Raw genomic sequence first — 7,199 nt, forward strand, 5'->3', positions numbered from 1 at the left:
AGACAGGTTCTCACTATGTCACTCTGGCTGTCCTGGAACTCACTATGAAGATCAGGCTGGCCTTGAACTCACAGAGATCCACCAGCCTCCTGAGTGCTGGACTAAAGGTGTGCACTACCATAGCCCAGCTAACAGTAAGTAAACACTAAGAGAGAGAGAGAGAAACACTCTATTGAGGGAATGGGAGTTTTTTTTTTTTTTTTTTCCTTTAACAGAAGGAAGGTTAATCTAACCTGATCTTAATCTTGTGTGTGGTTTGTGACGGGCCCATGTCTGGAATGGTTATGTGGGCATCTCATTATTTTGTTAAGTAGTAAGTTTTATAGCATCTGATGTCTTCTTTCTTTTCTTCTACTCTACATTATTTATTTATTAGCCACAGCCCAAGTATGGAGATCAGAGGACAACTTATGGGAGTTGGCTCTCTCCTTCTACCGTGTGTGTCCAGGGATTAAACCCAGGCCTTCAGACTTGGAGGCAAGGGACTTTACCTGCTGAGCCATCTTGAAGACTCAGTGGTCTTTCTTGAGACTGACTATTAGGTGTAAGGGCTCCTGGAACACTAAGAGTCGGGCTCTATGTGTCTGTGTAAAGGTGTGACTTTCTTTAACCCCCTAAATTAGTGCCACTAGATGGAGACCAAGTGTTAACTTAGGAGCCCGTCGGGGACATTCCACTCTTTAGAGGGAGTACCAGACCCTCTTTCACAGTCTGCAGCAATATGCCCAACCCACGCGTAAGACCTTGTGGAGGAGCTGAGGCTAGACCCTGAAGTTCCCATGGGTGAAGTGAGGTGTACACAGCCCACAGAGCAGGTGAGTGAGGAGGAATATAGATTCCCTTCCCCCTAGGATGGTTGAAGTGCTTATGAAAGGGCTTGATATACATTACCCTTTAAACTTCCTAACAGCTCATGAGGAAGCTGTTATTAGCGTTACGTTATAAATGACAAAATCAAGGCTCCGACAGCAGGTTACACAGCCAGCAAAGAGTGTGACCTGTGTTTGACCCCAGGCAGTCTGACTTTAAACCCATCTTTACTGCTGAGTCAGGACTGGAGCATGCAGGCCTCTTCTGTCTGAAAGGAGCTGGGCCAGCTTCTTACTACCTGCTGTGGGCTCTGGGCTTCTTGCTTTACTTGTAGCTCAGCTCAGAAAACATTGTGTGATTGATTGGTAGATGACCACAGATTTCTTTTTCACTTGGTTCTGTGTGTGGAGCACTCAGCAATGACCACAGACCAATGTGGAGAAAATCTGCTCTTGCAACCTGTCTTCTGGTTCCTTTGATATCTAGGGGTCTCCCAGAAACAGCACAAACACAGAAGATCAGCTTGATTTACCCCCTCTGCAGCTTGAGCCTTCACTTCATTCGTGCCCACATCTCTGAGGCAGTACTTGGTGGAAGAAAGTTTCCAGTCTAATACACAGACAAGCTCTCATACGAGAAAAAACTGAGGAAGACTGGTCTGTTGGCAGTAAATCTTAAAGTCCTTGCAAGGCACCTATTGTTGTAATCCAGTGAGGGTTTCTGCAAGCAGTATGGTCTTTACTTCAAATCTGCCAGGCTGCTCTAGGAGACGATTCAGAAAATCTTGAACAAATTCTGATTCATGGGAAACCCCTTACACCCATTTGGGGTTTAGCCACTGCTGGCTATGGGATTTTATTTTGGGAACTAGGTGGAACTCTTTGGGGCTTTGTTTGTTCTAGGAGTGGCTGCCTTTTCCCCTGGAGGGAAAGGGATCTTGCTCTGGACCCCTGAGGTAGATCAGTCCAGTGACTGCAGACCAAGATGAATATCCAGAATTAACTGAAAGGGAAGGGTTTTTTTTTTTTTTTTTTTTTTTTTGTTCAGATTATGAAGAATATGCAGCAGATTTATCAGGGGCTACAATCCATATTTGGATGGCAGTGATGATGTAATAGACCAGATATTGGAGATGCTTATGTAGAGTTTTGTTTGGAACCAGAGTATAGGCAAAGAGAATAAAATTAGAATAGAGTATTTAAAAACAGTTTAGTTATGGTGATTTAGCAGACCACAGAAAAGAAAACGTGTCAGACTCGTACTGAATTGAGTTGTGTTACCAACATATGCAATTTCAATTTTTGTTAATACTATCTACTAAAATAGACTTTATTCCCCATAATTTGACACATCTATGTGTGTGCATAGCTTATTATATGCAGTTAATTCCACTGTTTGGCTATAAGAACATTTTGAAAATAAATGAAATGTTGAAAGTAAAACAAACAAATAAAACCGAGTGACTTTTTTTCTCTTTTTTTCATTAATTTATTTATTCATTCACTTTACATTCCAATCGCAGACTCTCTCTGTGCTCCCCCATGGCCCCTTCCCCCTCCCCTCTGAGAAGGGGAAGTCCCCACTGGGTGCCAACCTACCCTGGTGCCTAAGTGACTTTTTAAATAAAGGTCATGCCTGCATCTTTCTTTTCTTTTTCTTTTATTTTATTTTATTATTTTCTTCTTTTTTTTTCTTTTCTTTTTGAACCAGATTACTTTTTACCAGTGTAGCTTCATCTTAGTGGTTTCCAGTTTTCTCCTTTCTCCTCCTTTTCCTTCCCTCCCTTTCTCCCTTCCCCCTTTTGCCAGTCCCAAGGATTGAACCCAGGGCCTCATGTATTCTAGTCAAGCATTGTACCACTGAGCCCTACCAGCCCTAAGTTAATAGACTACTTTTGGAGCAGTTTTAGGTTCACAGCAAAATTGAGCAGAAGTGCAGATTTCCCATGAATTGAATCCCTGACCCTCCCTCAGCAGCCTCCCCAGCCATTGACCTGCTTTATTACACACAGCATCTCTCAGCTCTTAGCCCTGAAGGCACATGGAACCTATCCTGACCTTCATTCAGTCCTGAGGTGGGCGATGAAATTCCGCCTCACTTCCTGCTCCAGCTGACAGCACTAAGTAGGGTGTTTTCTGGAATCTGTGCAGGAATCTGCCCCTCTTACTTCCACACTGTCACACCCTCCTGACTCCTGCTCATTCTCACTGGAGAGATGGAGTCCTTGAGTTGGTTACCTGGACTGGTGTCTGTGAGTCTTAGAAGGTGCAGAGAGTTGGGCAGGGTTGCTCCTCGCCTCCTGTGAACCCCCTGTAGGTGTTGTGCATCAGACAGAGGATGGCTTCAGCAGACAGACTGCTGACTAGGCCTTCTACTCGGACCTCGGCTAGCAGGATGAGGCACACATGGGCATCTTGGCAGACGCCTAGAGGTTGCCTGATGGTCAGGCATCTGGAAAGCAGGCTGAGGCAGAAGTAAAGAGAATCTTTTTTTTTTCTCCTTGCCTGAGTCCTTCCCCAGACTCTGGCCCTGTCTCCTCTTCCACAGACAGAAATATTTGGAAGGTCTCTTCTTGGAATTATTGCATGTTCTTTCCATCATGGACCGAAAGTTCAGATTGCTGAAGAAAGGTGAGCATGGCACAGCTTGTGGCTGCCTCAGGAACTGGGAGCCTGGTCATCCACATGGTAGACAGGACCAGGCAAGCCATGCTGGGTTTGCAAGGGCTGGAGCATGAGACAGAAGGAAGGACATGGGACTTCCGGTGGCACAGATCTGTGATTGTGCTGTGTGGATCCCAGACACAAGATAGAAAGCTTACATACACAAACTTAATTCCGTGCAGGTAGCCAGAAGCACCGCCTGTAGCGTGTACCACTGGTTCAGCTGGGTCAGTCCGCTGTTAGATTATAGTGGTGACAGTCACTGGCTGGCCAGCGGCCAATCCAACTCTGGGTCACTAAGGGGTCAGGATTGAGCCAGCAGCCTGGGGTCACTCAGTGGACTGCATCTGAGCCGCATGTCTGATCACTTTGCTTAGTTCATACATTGTCCTAGGCCTTGAAATGGGCCGGAGTCTCAGGAGTCTTGACACCCTGCTGATGAAGCTTTCTTTCTTCCAATTCTAGCCCAAATGCCCCCCTTGATTTGAACCTCTATTTTCCCTTTATCTGAGTCCCTTTCACCCCAGTTGGCCCTTGTCACCTGGGATGGGATAATTCCTGCTGGAGTTGGTCTTCTGGGTGGTCCGTAAGCTTTGAGGGCAGGGATAACACTCTTAGGTCTACTGCTATCTTGCCGGGGCCTCTTATATAGTGGGTCTCACAGTGGCTGAATTCAACGACACTCAATGTGGACAAGCCTTTCGTGCTACACTGGGTTTCCATGAGGTTATATCCTGAGAGTAGAGGGGCTTCTCCTAATCCCTGTCATTACAGACCATGCTTATGGGTGAGAGAGATAAAGGAGCTTTTAAGTTAGTCTCCAAAGAAAAGTGTGCAAGCAAGGGAGTTTCGACACAGAGCCGGGGAACAGCCTCATGCCCAGGATGCTGAGACATCAGAAGCAAAGATGGGCCAAGACTGAGTCAGGCCTGGGCAGGTGAGGAGGAGAGAGAGGCCATATTTAATTGAAGGCAGGGCTTTGATGGTGGTGTTTCTGGAACAGTGATGAGGAATTATGAGCACCAACTGCAGTTTCCCCTGAATTAAGCTGCAGGTGTGTGTCCTACCGAAGCCACACCTGAAGCCAGTCCTGCCCTGGCCTGGCCATAGGTCTTTCTCTCTCATGGCCTAGAAGCTGACTGCCTCATTCCTCCTCCCCAGGCCTAGCTGGTTGTAGTGATCAGGATCCTGCCTCCTGGGAACAGTTGGGAAAGTCCCTGCTGCATCAGCCAATAGCACTGTCACGGAGCAGGGACTTCCATTCTAAGCCTGTCATGCCTTGCCTACACATCTTCCCTGCAGAAGGCATGTAGTTCCTGAGTCAAGTTATGCTCCACCCCTTCCCCAGAAGCCGCTTGGGCAAGTAGAGAGGGCGCAGAGTTTTCCTGTAGTGCTCTGGCCTTGAAGAACAGTGACACAGACAATTGGTGGGTGAAAAAATGGTTGTGACAATAACACTCGGCCGCCACAGGTTATGAATTCACTCGAGGCCCTGTTCTCTCTCCACTCCCTCCCTCATTTATGTTCTACCTGCCAACACGGGTTTGGATGATTGACAGGTGAGGAAACCCAGGCTTGGGACAAATGACTTGCCCAAGATCACAGAGGCAGGAAGCGGTGAGTTTGTCGCACACGAAGGTCCATGATGCATAATAGCTGTTGGGAAACGTTGGACTTCCTCTGTCTCTGAGGGATTTGATCCCAACAACCAGTTCTGAAAGGTGGAAGTCAAGTCTTACAGCTGGCCACCAGGATAGCCTTTGGTTGTAGTCTGGATTCCTTATGAAGCTTCTTCACCTCCATCATCTCTGTCTCTGCATGACAACCTTGGTCAATAAGTTCTCTGTAGTGGTTCCTGTTTCCCAAGTGAGGAGGCTGAGGCTATTATTCCCCTCTGAGGATCAAATGTGTGAGGGAAGGGTTGGGACCAGATCTACGGCTTTGTGCCACAGCAAGTGCCTTTTCTGCCTTTTCTCCTATGGGGTGAGGCTGCTCTGTGGGTGTGGGGGTGATTCATGTGGGACACGTGGGTGGTGGGTGTGGCCTACCTGGTGCCGAGGGCAGGCGGCCCAGCCAGTTTTGCCTCTGATGCTTCATTCCAGCTGTCAGCTATCTCTGTGTCTACGATGAGAGCCTCTGGCCACCTCAGCCACCTTCCCGGCGGTGGGTTTTGGGCCCCAGACATGCGGTGATCTCAAAGCAACGGCTGCCATAAACCATCTGGAACCTGCCAGGTAAATCCTTGTCACCCAGGAAAGCTAGTGTTTGCCTAGAAAGACTAGAGCATAGGCCTGGAATCCTCTGGGTCACGTCTGCCTTGGGCCATGGGTCCCAGGGAGGTGGGGGAGAGCTGGGATTGATTCTTTTGATAACAGGCAGAGGAGGATAATGTAGGTTCTGACAGGCCCAGGAACTTTCCCCTGATGTTTGGGAATCTCAGGAAGAGAGAAATTCTAGAGCTTGGGTCTCCCTTAACTAGCTTAGGGATGTAAATCTAAGGCTGGAGTGTGATGGGTGTTTAAGATGGGAGCAGCTATCCCAGCACTGAAGAGTGACTTTGTCTAGGCTCTCACGAGTATTGAGATAGCAGCTATGGAGGTCTCCTTCTGGCCCCTGCCTGGTCTGTGTCCCTAGGACCAGCCATTCCAATCAGCATCAGGGCCTTGGCAGGTGTGACATGGTATTTCTCTGGTGAGGGAGCTAGTTGGCAAGGCAGGGAGAGAGTCCAGCAGGTGAGTCCAGCAGGTGACTCAGGAGCTAATTATAGCTGCTGGGGCCAGAGCCTAGATTGTCCTGACCTCCACTTGCCCCAGCTGTTCTGAGTAGCCCATACTAATGGCCCAAGAGGATAGATAGAGCAGCTGGTGTCAGGGGACCAATCAGCTCTGTCTCAGGAGAGAAGCCAGAGGATGAGGGAGGATGAGGCACACCTCTGTCTACTTTTGCTCTTGACTCCGAGAAGCCCTTTTAGTCCCATACGTTCACTGATTGCTTTGGGTAGAGGCAATATTAGTACTCATCTGGCTTTGGCTGCAATGGATGTAGGCGAGGGGCTGGGAGTTACTTCTATAGATAATTGTCTGAGGTAGCTTACATTGAGGTTGGTCTCCTAATTTCAGAATTACCTCTTCTTGTCCACACTGCCTTTCTGCATTCATGGCTAGCAGCCTCTTCCCCCGCTTGTGCTCTCCATAAAGGCTTCCTCTCGGTCTCCAGGTCACGGGTCTCTCTCTTGCCCCCATGGCCTGTTCTCCTTCCGGCTCTGTTGCCTATGTAACCCAGAACCTTTCCCTGCTCCCCACTTCTCTGGCATCAATCTCAGTTTCCAAGTTATGCTTGAGGGCATCACAGCATGGCTCAACCTGCTCCCAAGCCCTTCGCTGTCAGGGCTCCCCATGAATTCATTCAAGGCCTCCAGCTCCACCTGCTCCTTGACACTCACTGAATTGTCTTAAGCCCTGGTCACTGTGCAGGCTGTGCCCCTACCCTAGATGGCATTCCTGCCGCATCCCAGCCTGGAAGCCACCCTTTGAGATCCATTCCCTAGTCTCTTTGGAAGATAAATCAGTACCTTTTCCCTAACTTAGCCCAAACTGACCATTATTAGTAAAGCATGTTTAGACTGAAGGGTTGGCCTTCTATATTCCAGAGTAAGGGACTCTGTTTCTTCTAGGTAAGAGGGTGTCTGACGGGGCCATAGTCTGCCTGTGCTTAGCTTGTGGGGGA

This window comes from Micromys minutus (assembly GCF_963924665.1).
Source record: "Micromys minutus genome assembly, chromosome: 10".
In the NCBI taxonomy this organism is placed as follows: Eukaryota; Metazoa; Chordata; class Mammalia; order Rodentia; family Muridae; genus Micromys; species Micromys minutus.